The sequence below is a fragment of the Cryptomeria japonica genome, unplaced genomic scaffold, assembly GCF_030272615.1.
Source record: "Cryptomeria japonica unplaced genomic scaffold, Sugi_1.0 HiC_scaffold_511, whole genome shotgun sequence".
NCBI classification, from domain to species: Eukaryota; Viridiplantae; Streptophyta; class Pinopsida; order Cupressales; family Cupressaceae; genus Cryptomeria; species Cryptomeria japonica.
Genome location: NW_026729326.1, coordinates 42,501 through 57,001, shown reverse-complemented (window position 1 = coordinate 57,001; position 14,501 = coordinate 42,501). Strand labels below are relative to the sequence as shown.

At 60.4% G+C, this 14,501-nt stretch overlaps 1 non-coding gene across 1 annotated transcript; it reads right to left on the bottom strand.

Moving 5' to 3' along the window:
- Positions 1–2,676: 2,676 nt before the first annotated feature.
- LOC131872085 (5S ribosomal RNA) lies at positions 2,677–2,795 on the bottom strand. Its single transcript, XR_009370268.1, has one exon. It is a non-coding gene; the product is annotated as a 5S ribosomal RNA (ribosomal RNA).
- Between the last annotated feature and the right edge of the window lie 11,706 nt (positions 2,796–14,501).

The window sequence follows — 14,501 nt, the reverse complement described above, 5'->3', positions numbered from 1 at the left end:
TCAAAGGTGCGCACCTCGCTGCCCACCTTGGTGTGCTCCGAGGTGCCCACCACGGTGCGCTCCGAGGTGCCCACCACGGTGCGCAACGCCGGTGCGAACCCGGGAGCGCCCCGATGTGTGCTCCAAGGTGCGGCGTGCACGAAGCCGGACCCCGGTTTGCCCCGGGTGCGCACCTCGCGTGCACCTTGGTGCGCACACCTTGGCTGGGTTGCGCGGCCTGGTGGGCACCATGGTGCGCACCAAGGAGCGCTCCGAAGTGTGCTCCAAGGTGCGGCGTGCACGAAGTCCTAGCCCGGTTTGCCCCGGGTGCGCACCTTCGCCGCGGTGGGCACCATGGCGTGCACGAAGTCGGAGCCCGGTTTGCCCCGGGTGCGCACCTCGCGTGCACCTTCGCCGGGGTGGGCACCTCGGCTGGGTTGCGCGCCCTGGTGCGCACCAAGGAGCGCTCCGAAGTGTGCTCCAAGGTGCGGCGTGCACGAAGTCGGAGCCCGGTTTGCCCCGGGTGCGCACCTTCGCCGCGGTGGGCACCCTGGTGCGCACCATGGCGTGCACGAAGTCGGAGCCCGGTTTGCCCCGGGTGCGCACCTCGCGTGCACCTTCGGCGGGGTTGCGCGCCCTGGTGCGCACCAAGGAGCGCTCCGAAGTGTGCTCCAAGGTGCGGCGTGCACGAAGTCGGAGCCCGGTTTGCCCCGGGTGCGCACCTCGCGTGCACCTTCGGCGGGGTTGCGCGCCCTGGTGGGCACCATGGTGCGCACCAAGGAGCGCTCCGAAGTGTGCTCCAAGGTGCGGCGTGCACGAAGTCGGAGCCCGGTTTGCCCCGGGTGCGCACCTCGCGTGCACCTTCGCCGCGGTGGGCACCATGGCGTGCACGAAGTCGGAGCCCGGTTTGCCCCGGGTGCGCACCTCGCGTGCACCTTCGCCGGGGTGGGCACCTCGGCTGGGTTGCGCGCCCTGGTGCGCACCAAGGAGCGCTCCGAAGTGTGCTCCAAGGTGCGGCGTGCACGAAGTCGGAGCCCGGTTTGCCCCGGGTGCGCACCTCGCGTGCACCTTCGCCGCGGTGGGCACCATGGCGTGCACGAAGTCGGAGCCCGGTTTGCCCCGGGTGCGCACCCCGCGTGCACCTTCGCCGGGGTGGGCACCTCGGCTGGGTTGCGCGCCCTGGTGCGCACCAAGGAGCGCTCCGAAGTGTGCTCCAAGGTGCGGCGTGCACGAAGTCGGAGCCCGGTTTGCCCCGGGTGCGCACCTCGCGTGCACCTTCGCCGCGGTGGGCACCTTGGCTGGGTTGGGCACCATTGAGCGCTCCGAAGTGTGCTCCAAGGTGCGCACCATGGCCCTCCAAGGTGCGCAGCATGGCGTGCACGAAGTCGGAGCCCGGTTTGCCCCGGGTGCGCACCTCGCGTGCACCTTCGCCAGGGTGGGCACCTCGGTGCGCACACCTTCTCAATGTTTTCTTGCCTTTTCTGGAAATTGGTGAAGGCAGCGCATCAAAGGTGCGCACCTCGGTGTGCTCCGAGGTGCGAACCCGAGAGCGCTCCGAGGTGCCCACGAAGTCGAAAGTCGGGTTAATTGCATTGTTTTCCCCGGGTGCGCTCCGAGGTGCGCAACATCGGTGCGCACCAAGGAGGGCTCCGAAGTGTGCTCCAAGGTGCGCACGATTCGGAGCTCGGTTTGCCCGGGGTGCGCACACCTTGGCTGGGTTGCGCACCCTTTGTGCGCTCCAAGGTGCGCACGAAGTCGGAGCTCGGTTTGCCCCGGGTGCGCACCTTCGCCAGGGTGCGCACCTTGATGCGCACGCCTTGGCTGGGCTGCGCACCTTGGTGGGCGCCATGGTGCGCACCTTTCGTGCGCTCCAAGGTGCGCACGAAGTCGGAGCTCGGTTTGCCCCGGGTGCGCACCTTGGTGGGCGCCATGGTGCACTCCGAGGTGCCCAAGATTGGTGCGCACCAAGGAGCGCTCCGAAGTGCGCTCCAAGGTGCGCAGGTGCGCGCGAAGTCGAAAGTTGGGTTAATTGTCCGGTTTGCCTCGGGTGCGCACCTTGCGTGCACCTTCGCCAGGGTGGGCGCCTTGGTGCGCACACCTTGGCTGGGCTGCGCACCCGGGCGCGCACACCTTGGCACCCGCGTTTCCTTCATTTTAAATTTTTTTTTTTTACAATCTCTCAAGTGGGAAATTCTATAATCTCAACTTTTTTTGCCTTTTCAGGAAACTTTTGAATGGAGCGCATCATTGGTGCGCTCCGAAGTGTGCTCCAAGGTGCGCACCTCTGGTGTGCTCCAAAGCTCTCTCCAGCTGCGTGCACCTGCCCCGGCCGCGCACCCGGCCCCGCCCAGCTTCGCTCACCTGTCCCGGGCGTCTGGTGCGGAACCTTAGAGTAAGAAACATCACCGTGCACCTTGGCCAACGTGCGCGACTCGACCGAGCGCGCACTGGCCGAGGTGCACACCGATTTCACCTGGGTGCGCGCGCAGCACCTCGGGCGCACCGGGGTGCGCGCACAACGCCCGGGTTGCACCGTGGCCTGTGTGCTCGGGGCGCCTCGGGTGCGCGCTCGGTGTCGCCCCCCGCGCGCGCGGTAGTGCGGGCAGCGCACCCCGGCCCGGCCCGGCCCCGACGAGAACGCAAACGGGCAAAAGGTTTATTCAAATAGCATTGCGACGCCCGGCGAAAAACTAAAAAAGGGTGCAACACCGGGACTTCCCGGGAGGTCACCCATCCCAGTACTACTCCGGCCCAAGCGCGCTTAACTGCGGAGTTCTGATGGGATCCGGTGCACTAACGCTGGTATGATCGCACCCGTTATGAGCTTGTCGCAGTGTGTACTTAGCAAACCGCGACCCACGTGCGAATCCACCCCGGCCACCCACCCCCGTCGAGGTGCACACCCTCCCTCGCGAAGTGCGCCCCGTTCGCCAAGTGTGAGCCCTGCCCGGGTGCGCGCACCTTGCTAGGGCGTCGGGTGTGCACCCGGCCCGGCCTACGTGCGTGCACCTGGACGGGGCGTCGTGTGCGTGCAGTGTCCCGTCTGCAACGCGGTGCCCACACACCACCTCGGGCGCAACGACCTGCGCTCACATGTGGGCCGAGTGCACCTTGGTGCATGTTCGGGGCGCCTCGGGTGCACGCTCGATCTTGCCCCGGTGCACCAAGGCGCTCGGTTTGCCCCGGGTGCGCACTTGGTGCAAGGTGGGCACCCAAAATAGGGATCAAGCACCAAAACACAAGTTTCGGGATGCAAAATGGGACCCAAGGACCACAAATGCGTTCCAAGACCCATGATGGGTCCACGAGAACAAAAATGTGTTCCGAGACTTAATAAACAAATATTGGGTTTTAGGAGAAGAAACATGCTCTGATGCCCAAAACGAGAATCGACCCCGAAAAGGCCACAGGCCAAAAGTGGGATGCGAGACAAAAAAAAATGGGACCCGAGGACCAAAATTGGGTTCCCAGGTCGAAGACAGGGCAACCGGACAAGAAACGACCTCTAAGGCTCGAAATGAGTCCCGACGACTAAAACTTGACAAGAAGCACCCATCAGGCACCCAACTCGACACCCATGGGATGCCGACCCACCCGGGCTTCCACCTAGCACACCTTGGCACCCACCCACCCTCGCACCCAACCTCGCACCCAACTTAGCACCTTTGAACCCACATTGGCACTCACCCTGACCCTGGCACCTTGGAACCCACATTGGCACTCACCTTGACCCTGGCACCCACCTTTGCACTCACCTTGGGACCCACCCTGGCTCCCACCTCGGCACCCACCCAGACACCCACCTTGGTTCCTTGGCACCCACCTTGGATCCTTGGCACCCACCCCGACACCCACCTTGGCACGCAACTTGGCTACTTGCCACCCACCTTGGCTCCTTGACGCCCACCCCGACAACCACCCCGTGACCTACCCTGGCTAGGGTTGGTGCACACCCACCCTGGTGCCCACCTTGGCACCCACCCCATGACCCACCTTGGCACGCACCTTAGTACCCACCCCGTTACCCACCCTAGGACCCACCCCGTGACCCACCTTGGCCAGGGTGGGTGCACCCACCCTGGTGCCCACCTTGGCACCCACCCATCCTAGCACCCAGCCTGTGACCGGGCTTGGAACCCAACCTTGCACCCGTCTTGGCCAGTGTGGGTGCGCACCCATCCTGGCACCCACGTTGTGACACACCCTTTAACCCACGCACCCTAGCAGCCACGTTGGCACCCACCTTGGAACACAACCTAGCAACTTGGCACCCACCCCGTGACCCACCTTGGCATCCACCATAGCAGTCGCCCACTTGGCACCCACCTTGGAACCCAAGTTGGCACCCACCTCGGCACCCACCTTGACACTTGTGGACCCACCTTGCCACTCACCCTAGCATCGACCCATCCTAGCACCCACCCTGGCACCTTTGCACCCTAGCACTCACCCATCCTAGCACCTAACCTGTGACCCACCTTGACACTCACCCTCGCACCCACCTTGGAACCCAACCTAGCACCCACCCACCCTGACACCAACCCTAGCACCTACCCACCCTTGCACCCACCCTGTGACCCATCTTGGCACCCACCCATCCTACCACTCAACCTATCACCCACCTTCTCACCCACCTTGGCATCCACCTTAGCACCCACCCACACTGGCACCTTGGCACCCACCTCGGGCAAGGTGGGTGCACACCCACCCTGACACCCAATTTAGAACCAACCGAGCATGTTACCCACCTTGGCACCCACATTGCAGCCCACCCTAGTACCCACCCTATGACCCACATTGGCATCCACACCCTAGCACCCAGGCACCTCGACACCCGCCTTGACACGCACCCTAGCACTAAACCTGTGACCCACCTTGGAACTCACCCTAGAACCCACCCACCCTGTGAACCACCTTGGCATCCACCTTAGCACCCACCCACCTTGGCACCCACTCTAGCACTCACCCATCCTAACACCCAACTTGTTACCCACCTTGGCACCCGCCCTCGCGTCCACCTTGAAACCCACCCTAGCACCCACCCACGCAGGAGCCCACCTTGGCACCCAACCTAACACCCACGCATCCTGGCACCCAACTTGTGACCCACCTTGGAACCCACCCTAGTACCCACCTTTGAACCCACTATATCACCAACCCACCTTGGCACCCACCCTATGACCCTCTTTGGAATCCACCCTAGCACGCACCCACCCTGGCACCCACCATGGAGCGCACCCTAGCACCCACCCACCTCGGCACGCACCTCAACACCCACCTTGGTGTGCGCACTGCGCCAACCTCTCAAAGACCCTATGTGGTGCGCTCCAAAGTGTACACCTTTGGTGCGCTCCAAGGTGCGCACCTTTGGTGCACACCGAGGTGCACACCAAAGTGTGCACCGAGGTGAGCACCAAAGTGCACTCCAAGGTGCACACCAAGGCGTGCACCTTTGGTGCGGTCAATGCAAACGAATTCGGAAGTTGGGGTCGATGTCCTAATCGCTGCTGCAGACTACACGTATGAGAATCGGACAAATAGCTTTATATAGGGGAGGTGTTGCGTTTGATGGGTCGACTCCCCTGGTTGTGTGCACTGCACCAACTTCAAAGACCCTGTCTTGTTTAAGAAGTCAAAAGTTGGGGTGGATGTCCTAATCATTGCTGCAGTCTACGCATGTATGAGAATCAGACAAATAGCTTATATAGGGGAGGTGTTGCATTCGGTGGGTTGACTCCCCTGGTTGTGCGCACTGCGCCAACCTCAAAGACCCCGCATAGCAGAAGAAGTCGGAAGTCGGATTTTGGTGAGCACCAAGGCGTGCACCTTTGGTGCGGTCAACGCAGACGAATTCAGAAGTTGGGGTGGATGTCCTAATCGTTGTTGCAGGCTACACATGTATGAGAATCAGACAAATAGCTTATATAGGGGAGGTGTTGGGTTTGATGGGTCAACTCCCTTGGTTGTGCGCATTACGCCAACCTCAAAGACCTTGTTTTCGTTAAGAAGTCAAAAGTTGGGGTCAATGTCCTAATGGCTCCTGTAGGCTACACATGTATGAGAATCGGACAAATAGCTTATATAGGGGAGGTGTTGGGTTTGATGGGTCGACTCCCCTGGTTGTGCGCATTACGTCAACCTCAAAGACCTTGTTTTCGTTAAGAAGTCAAAAGTTGGGGTCGATGTCCTAATTGCTCCTGTAGACTACACATGTATGAGAATCAGACAAATAGCTTATATAGGGGAGGTGTTGGGTTTGATGGGTTGACTCCCCTAGTTGTTCGCATTACACCAACCTCAAAGACCTTGTTTTCGTTTAGAAGCCGAAAGTTGGGGTCGATGTCCTAATTGCTCCTGCAGGCTACGCATGTATGAGAATCAGACAAATAGCTTATATAGGGGAGGTGTTGGGTTTGATGGGTCGACTCCCCTGGTTGTGCGCATTGCGCCAACCTCAAAGACCCTGCATTGCGGATGAAGTCGAAAGTCAGAGTTTGGTGTGCTACAAGGTGTGGTCGAAGGTGCTCACCTAGGTGTGCACCTTTGGAGCGCAGGAAAAGTGCCCTCCAAAAGTGCGCACCTTTGGAGTGCACAAAAGTGCCCTCCAAAAGTGCGCACCTTTGGAGCGCACAAAAGTGCCCTCCAAAAAGTGCCCTCCAAAAGTGCGCACCTTTGGAGCGCACAAAAGTGCCCTCCAAAAAGTGCCCTCCAAAAGTGCGCACCTTTGGAGTGCAGAAAAGTGCCCTCCAAAAAGTGCCCTCCAAAAGTGTGCACCTTTGGAGTGCACAAAAGTGCCCTCCAAAAGTGCGCACCTTTGGAGCGCAGAAAAGTGCCCTCCAAAAAGTGCCCTCCAAAAGTGCGCACCTTTGGAGCGCAGAAAAGTGCCCTCCAAAAAGTGCCCTCCAAAAGTGCGCACCTTTGGAGCGCAGAAAAGTGCCCTCCAAAAAGTGCCCTCCAAAAGTGCGCACCTTTGGAGCGCAGAAAAGTGCCCTCCAAAAAGTGCCCTCCAAAAGTGCGCACCTTTGGAGCGCACAAAAGTGCCCTCCAAAAAGTGCCCTCCAAAAGTGCGCACCTTTGGAGCGCACAAAAGTGCCCTCCAAAAGTGCGCACCTTTGGAGCGCACAAAAGTGCCCTCCAAAAGTGCGCACTTTTGGTGCGCACCAAGGCGCTGGTTCGGTCGTTGCAGGCGAGTTCGGAAGTTGGGGTCGATGTCCTGAGCGGAGGTGCAAACTACACAGGTGTCGGAATCGGACAAATAGCTTATATAGGGGAGGTGTATGCTTCGATGGGTCGACTCCCCAGGTTGAGCGCACCGCGCCAACCTCAAAGACCCTACGGTATGGATGAAGTCGGAAGTTGGGTCCGATGACCGATTCGATTAGTAGGTATGCTCATGAGGTCGGAATTTGGGTCCGATGACCTGCCATGTGCAGGAAGGCGAATGTTGGCACTGTGCGTTGCAAGGTGCACACCAAGGTGCTGGTGCGGTCTTTTTAGTCGAGTTCGGAAGTTGGGGTCGATGTCCTGATCGGAGGTGCAAGCTACACAGGTGTGGGAATCGGACAAATAGCTTATATAGGGGAGGTGTATGCTTCGTTGGGTCGACTCCCCGGGTTGAGCGCACCGCGCCAACCTCAAAGACCCTACGGTATGGATGAAGTCGGAAGTTGGGTCCGATGACCGATTCGATATGTAGGCATACTCGCGAGGTCGGAATTTGGGTCCGATGACCTGCCATGTGCAGGAAGGCGAATGTTGGCACTGTGCGTTGCAAGGTGCGCACCAAGGCGCTGGTTCGGTCGTTGCAGGCGAGTTCGGAAGTTGGGGTCGATGTCCTGATCGGAGGTGCAAACTACACAGGTGTGGGAATCGGACAAATAGCTTATATAGGGGAGGTGTATGCTTCGTTGGGTCGACTCCCCGGGTTGAGCGCACCGCGCCAACCTCAAAGACCCTACGGTATGGATGAAGTCGGAAGTTGTGTCCGATGACCGATTCGATATGTAGGCATACTCGCGAGGTCGGAATTTGGGTCCGATGACCTGCCATGTGCAGGAAGGCGAATGTTGGGACTGTGCGTCGCAAGGTGCGCACCAAGGCGCTGGTGCCGTCGTTGCAGTCGAGTTCGGAAGTTGGGGTCGATGTCCTGGTCAGAGGTGCAAACTACACAGGTGTGGGAATCGGACAAATAGCTTATATAGGGGAGGTGTATGCTTCGATGGGTCGACTCCCCGGGTTGAGCGCACCGCGCCAACCTCAAAGACCCTACAGTATGGATGAAGTCGGAAGTTGGGTCCGATGACCGATTCGATACGTAGGCATATTGGCGAGGTCTGAATTTGTGTCCGATGACCTGCCATGCGCAGGAAGGCGGAATTTGGGTCCGATGACCGAGTTGATGGCGTGCCATGCGCAGAAAGGCGGAATTTGGGTCCGATGACCGAGTTGATGTTGATGGCCCGCCATGCACAGGAAGGCGGAATTTGGGTCCGATGACCGATTTGAAGGCGTGCCATGCGCAGAAAGGCGGAGTTTGGGTCCGATGACCGAGTTGATATTGATGGCCCGCCATGCGCAGGAAGGCGGAATTTGGGTCCGATGACCTGACATACGCATGGAGTCCGACTCGGGGGCCGATGTTCGATTCGATGACTTGCATTGTGGGTAAAGTCGGAAGTTGTGGTCTTTGACCCGATTCGATGACCAGACTTCGGCTGCTTGAGAATCGGACAAATAACTTATATAGGGGAGGTAGTGTTCTCGAGCATCCTCCCCCCGTGCCCGTTTATGTCGATTGATGCTGGTGCTCGACTGGTTGGAGCGCTCGGATGCAAAAATCTTGCACCAGGATTTATCGATTGTGATGGACACGGCAAGTCTCCTGATTGCTATGCAGGAGCTCATCGTGAATCTCTATGCGGCCTTGGTATGGACTCGACCTGCGGAATGGTTCGGCAATGGTAGTCGCTCCAACACGTCCTTGCAATGGCCACAGAGGTGATTCGACTAGAGCTCCAGTCTAGCTTTTGGGTTGCTTGGCGGACTGGTATAGCCGCGATCGAGTTCCGGCCATGAACGTTTTAGATAGCTCTTGGGCTTTCTGGGACGGAAGTCGGAAGTTTGGGCTGTTGTCCGATTTGATGACCATTCTTCGGATGTGTGAGAATCGGACAAATAACTTATATAGGGGACTGTGTTGTCTCACGCAGCCCCCTCCGTGCCCCTCTATCTCGACCGATGTTGGTGCTTGAAAGGGTTGGGATCGCTCGGATTTATAAACGTGCACCACCATTTGTCGAGTGTGAGGGACGCGGCAGGTCTCCTAAATGCTATACGGGCGCTCTCTGAGAATCTCTATCCGGCCTCGACACAGACTAGTCTTGCTGAATGGTTTGGCACTGGTAGTCGATCCAACACGTCGTTGTTGTGGCCGCCTAGGCGATTCGATTCGAGCCCCCGTCTAGCTTTTGGGTTGCTTGGCGGATTTTGCCCTATCCGCAAGTGAGCTCGGTCCCTAAACGTTCGAGAAACCCGATTGCTATGCGCCGACTCTCTTTCTTGCGAGCCTCCATCTAGCTTTTGGGTCTCTACGGAACGGAAGTCGGAATCTGGGACCGTTGTTTGATTCGACGAGGCAGACTACGGTTGTGCGAGAATCGGACAAATAACTTATATAGGGGAGGTGTTGACTGGAGCATTCTCCCCCGTGCCCCTCTAACTCGACCAATGCTGGCGCTCGAACGGTGGTAGCGCTCGGATTTTCGTTGAGCGCCAGCATTGGTCGATTTAGAGGGGCATGCGAGATTCCCGAATGCTATGCGAGGGCTCTAACGGAAATGTCTATTGGTTTCGGTATGGATGCAATTGCGAGTGGTTCGGCAAAGGTAGTCGTTCCGATGCGTCCATGTCGTGGCCAAATCGATAATTCGATTTGAGCCCTCGTATAGCATTTGGGTCTCTCGATGTGATTCCGCATTCCAGTCCCTTTGGGCACTACTTGAGCCGCATCCCAGGGGGTTCCCTTCCCAATAATCTGCCTCGCAACCCGATTGCTATGCGGTGAGGCTCCTCGGCCGCCTCGGAACTATCTGTGTATCAGACGCATCGCGGGATAAGGGGTTGGCAACGGTAGTCGCCCCAAGCGCGTCCGATGCTTGGACCATTCCGAGGCGGCCCTGAAGCCTCTTCCGTCTAGCCGTTGGGTCCTTCTCGCCGCATCCCTTGCCTCGCACCCCGATTGCTATGCGGTGAGGCTCCTCGGCCGCCTTGGAACTATCTGTGTATCAGACGCATCGCGGGATAAGGGGTTGTCACTGGTAGTCGCCCCAAGCGCGTCCGATGCTTGGACCATTCCGAGGCGGCCCTGAAGCCTCTTCCGTCTAGCCGTTGGGTCCTTCTCGCCGCATCCCTCGACTCGCACCCCGATTGCTATGCGGTGAGGCTCCTCGGCCGCCTTGGAACTATCTGTGTATCGGACGCGTCGCGGGATAAGGGGTTGTCACTGGTAGTCGCCCCAAGCGCGTCCGATGCTTGGACCATTCCGAGGCGGCCCTGAAGCCTCTTCCGTCTAGCCGTTGGGTCCTTCTCGCCGCATCCCTCGCCTCGCACCCCGATTGCTATGCGGTGAGGCTCCTCGGCCGCCTTGGAACTATCTGTGTATCGGACGCGTCGCGGGATAAGGGGTTGTCACTGGTAGTCGCCCCAAGCGCGTGCGATGCATGGACCATTCCCAGGCGGCCCTGAAGCCTCTTCCGTCTAGCCGTTGGGTCCTTCTCGCCGCATCCCTCGCCTCGCACCCCGATTGCTATGCGGTGAGGCTCCTCGGCCGCCTTGGAACTATCTGTGTATCGGACGCGTCGCGGGATAAGGGGTTGTCACTGGTAGTCGCCCCAAGCGCGTCCGATGCTTGGACCATTCCGAGGCGGCCCTGAAGCCTCTTCCGTCTAGCCGTTGGGTCCTTCTCGCCGCATCCCTCGCCTCGCACCCCGATTGCTATGCGGTGAGGCTCCTCGGCCGCCTTGGAACTATCTGTGTATCGGACGCGTCGCGGGATAAGGGGTTGTCACTGGTAGTCGCCCCAAGCGCGTCCGATGCTTGGACCATTCTGAGGCGGCCCTGAAGCCTCTTCCGTCTAGCCGTTGGGTCCTTCTCGCCGCATCCCTCGCCTCGCACCCCGATTGCTATGCGGTGAGGCTCCTCGGCCGCCTTGGAACTATCTGTGTATCGGACGCGTCGCGGGATAAGGGGTTGTCACTGGTAGTCGCCCCAAGCGCGTCCGATGCTTGGACCATTCCGAGGCGGCCCTGAAGCCTCTTCCGTCTAGCCGTTGGGTCCTTCTCGCCGCATCCCTCGCCTCGCACCCCGATTGCTATGCGGTGAGGCTCCTCGGCCGCCTTGGAACTATCTGTGTATCGGACGCATCGCGGGATAAGGGGTTGTCACTGGTAGTCGCCCCAAGCGCGTCCGATGCTTGGACCATTCCGAGGCGGCCCTGAAGCCTCTTCCGTCTAGCCGTTGGGTCCTTCTCGCCGCATCCCTCGCCTCGCACCCCGATTGCTATGCGGTGAGGCTCCTCGGCCGCCTTGGAACTATCTGTGTATCGGACGCGTCGCGGGATAAGGGGTTGTCACTGGTAGTCGCCCCAAGCGCGTCCGATGCTTGGACCATTCCGAGGCGGCCCTGAAGCCTCTTCCGTCTAGCCGTTGGGTCCTTCTCGCCGCATCCCTCGCCTCGCACCCCGATTGCTATGCGGTGAGGCTCCTCGGCCGCCTTGGAACTATCTGTGTATCGGACGCGTCGCGGGATAAGGGGTTGTCACTGGTAGTCGCCCCAAGCGCGTCCGATGCTTGGACCATTCCGAGGCGGACCTGAAGCCTCTTCCGTCTAGCCGTTGGGTCCTTCTCGCCGCATCCCTCGCCTCGCACCCCGATTGCTATGCGGTGAGGCTCCTCGGCCGCCTTGGAACTATCTGTGTATCGGACGCGTCGCGGGATAAGGGGTTGTCACTGGTAGTCGCCCCAAGCGCGTCCGATGCTTGGACCATTCCGAGGCGGCCCTGAAGCCTCTTCCGTCTAGCCGTTGGGTCCTTCTTGCCGCATCCCTCGCCTCGCACCCCGATTGCTATGCGGTGAGGCTCCTCGGCCGCCTTGGAACTATCTGTGTATCGGACGCGTCGCGGGATAAGGGGTTGTCACTGGTAGTCGCCCCAAGCGCGTCCGATGCTTGGACCATTCCGAGGCGGCCCTGAAGCCTCTTCCGTCTAGCCGTTGGGTCCTTCTCGCCGCATCCCTCGCCTCGCACCCCGATTGCTATGCGGTGAGGCTCCTCGGCCGCCTTGGAACTATCTGTGTATCGGACGCATCGCGGGATAAGGGGTTGTCACTGGTAGTCGCCCCAAGCGCGTCCGATGCTTGGACCATTCCGAGGCGGCCCTGAAGCCTCTTCCGTCTAGCCGTTGGGTCCTTCTCGCCGCATCCCTCGCCTCGCACCCCGATTGCTATGCGGTGAGGCTCCTCGGCCGCCTTGGAACTATCTGTGTATCGGACGCGTCGCGGGATAAGGGGTTGTCACTGGTAGTCGCCCCAAGCGCGTCCGATGCTTGGACCATTCTGAGGCGGACCTGAAGCCTCTTCCGTCTAGCCGTTGGGTCCTTCTCGCCGCATCCCTCGCCTCGCACCCCGATTGCTATGCGGTGAGGCTCCTCGGCCGCCTTGGAACTATCTGTGTATCGGACGCGTCGCGGGATAAGGGGTTGTCACTGGTAGTCGCCCCAAGCGCGTCCGATGCTTGGACCATTCCGAGGCGGCCCTGAAGCCTCTTCCGTCTAGCCGTTGGGTCCTTCTCGCCGCATCCCTCGCCTCGCACCCCGATTGCTATGCGGTGAGGCTCCTCGGCCGCCTTGGAACTATCTGTGTATCGGACGCGTCGCGGGATAAGGGGTTGTCACTGGTAGTCGCCCCAAGCGCGTCCGATGCTTGGACCATTCCGAGGCGGACCTGAAGCCTCTTCCCTCTAGCCGTTGGGGCTTTCTCGCCGCATCCCTCGCCTCGCACCCCGATTGCTATTCGGTGAGGCTCCTCGGCCGACTTGGAACTATCTGTGTATCGGACGCATCGCGGGATAAGGGGTTGGCAGTGGTAGTCGCCCCAAGCGCGTCCGATGCTTGGACCATTCCGAGGCGGCCCTGCAGCCTCTTCCGTCTAGCCGTTGGGGCCATCTCGCTGCATCCCCCACCTCGCACCACGATTGCTATGCGGTGAGGCTCCTTGGCCGCCTCGGAACTATCTGTGTATCGGACGCATCGCGGGATAAGGGGTTGTCACTGGTAGTCGCCCCAAGCGCGTCCGATGCTTGGACTATTCCGAGGCGGCCCTGCAGCCTCTTCCGTCTAGCCGTTGGGGCCATCTCGCCGCATCCCCCAGCTCCTCGGCCGCCTCGGAACTATCTGTGTATCGGACGCATCGCGGGATAAGGGGTTGGCAGTGGTAGTCGCCCCAAGCGCGTTCGATGCTTGGACTATTCCGAGGCGGCCCCGCAGCCTCTTCCGTCTACCCTTTGGGGCCATCTCGCCGCATCCCTCGCCTCGCACCCCGATTGCTATGCGGTGAGGCTCCTCGGCCGCCTGGGAACTATCTTCGTATCGGATGCATCGCGGGATAAGGGGTTGTCACTGGTAGTCGCCCCAAGCGCGTCCGATGCTTGGACTATTCCGAGGCGGCCCTGTGGCCTCTTCCGTCTAGCCGTTGGGGCCATCTCGCCGCATCCCTCACCTCGCACCCCCATTGCTATGCGGTGAGGCTCCTCGGCCGCCTTGGAACTGTCTTCGTATCGGAAGCATCGCGGGATAAGGGGTTGTCACTGGTAGTCGCCCCAAGCGCGTCCGATGCTTGGACTATTCCGAGGCGGCCCTGCAGCCTCTTCCGTCTAGCCGTTGGGGCCATCTCGCCGCATCCCCCACCTCGCACCCGGATTGCTATGCGGTGAGGCTCCTCGGCCGCCTTGGAACTATCTTCGTATCGGACGCATCGCGGGATAAGGGGTTGTCACTGGTAGTCGCCCCAAGCGCGTCCGATGCTTGGACTATTCCGACGCGGCCCTGTGGCCTCTTCCGTCTAGCCGTTGGGGCCATCTCGCCGCATCCCCCACCTCGCACCCCGATTGCTATGCGGTGAGGCTCCTCGGCCGCCTTGGAACCATCTTCGTATCGGACGCATCGCGGGATGAGGGGTTGTCACTGGTAGTCGCCCCAAGCGCGTCCGATGCTTGGACCATTCCGAGGCGGCCCTGAAGCCTCTTCCGTCTAGCCGTTGGGGCCTTCCCGCCCCATCCCTCGCCTCGCACCCCCGATTGCTATGCGGTGAGGCTCCTCGGCCGCCTTGGAACCATCTGTGTATCGGACGCATCGCGGGATAAGGGGTTGGCACTGGTAGTCGCCCCAAGCGCGTCCGATGCTTGGAGCATTCCGAGGTGGCCCTGAAGCCTCTTCCGTCTAGCCGTTGGGGCCTTCCCGCCCCATCCCTCGC